We start from the raw sequence: 925 nt of genomic DNA, 5'->3' as shown, positions 1-925 counted from the left end.
CTCCTCCACTCTTCTTTGTTTCTCCAGTACCAGAGATTTGACCTGGGGCCTTCACACTAAGCTACATCCCGAGTCCCTTTTACTTTTTCAGATGGAGTCTCACTGAGTTAGGAAGTTTCCCAGGCTGGGCTCGAATTTGCAATCTTCCTGCCTAAGCCTTCCACAGTGCTGGGATTCCAGTTGTGCACCACCATGCCCAGCACTTTTGATTCTTGAGAACTAGAAATACAAACTGAGAAACAGACTTTCCCTTTTCCATCTTAATTTCTCCATTGTGCATAATGATCCTGTGGTTCCCTTCTTTTATTTTAATCTGTGGATCTGATGCTTCAGATGGAGCTATCCATTGTTAATGCATTCAACAGACTAAGAAGATTCTGTATCTAACTAAGCCCTCTCTTCTTCATGCCATAGGGGGAAAAAAACAGAAACATGTTAAATTCCTTTCACTGCTTGGATGTGAATAGAAGCATAGGAGTAGGAAGGAGAGAGAGAGCAGTCTAGGAGGCTGTGGGTCTTATAGTTCTGAAATACATACGAGGCTGTTCTCAGCTCAGAGGGAACTGGGCTTGGGGATTGAGACATGTGGAGAGATGGCCCCCAGGAAGTTAGCTTGAAAGAAGGAGCAGCTTGAGTTGAATGCAGAAACTTAATCAGCTTCCTCTTTCCACCTCCCCAAGTACATCGGAAGAGGAGATGGACAAAGCCTGAGCCCTTCAGTGGGAGCAGGTGGTTATAGCTGGCAGGTTATAGAGAGATTTGTAATGGGAGCACTTGGAACCAGCTGTCAGACTGCAGACACATGCTACTGCCAAGAGGCCCCAGCTTGGCCTTCATACATTCCATGTACTCCCTGAAACTTCTTTAGCATCTCTCATCTGGCTCATACAACCTAGCAGTTGCTATAGGTTGTCTCATTCACATT

The sequence above is a fragment of the Fukomys damarensis genome, unplaced genomic scaffold (genome assembly GCF_012274545.1).
Source record: "Fukomys damarensis isolate Sample0158 unplaced genomic scaffold, DMR_v1.0_HiC HiC_scaffold_39, whole genome shotgun sequence".
NCBI classification, from domain to species: Eukaryota; Metazoa; Chordata; class Mammalia; order Rodentia; family Bathyergidae; genus Fukomys; species Fukomys damarensis.
This window is presented reverse-complemented; position numbering follows the sequence as displayed.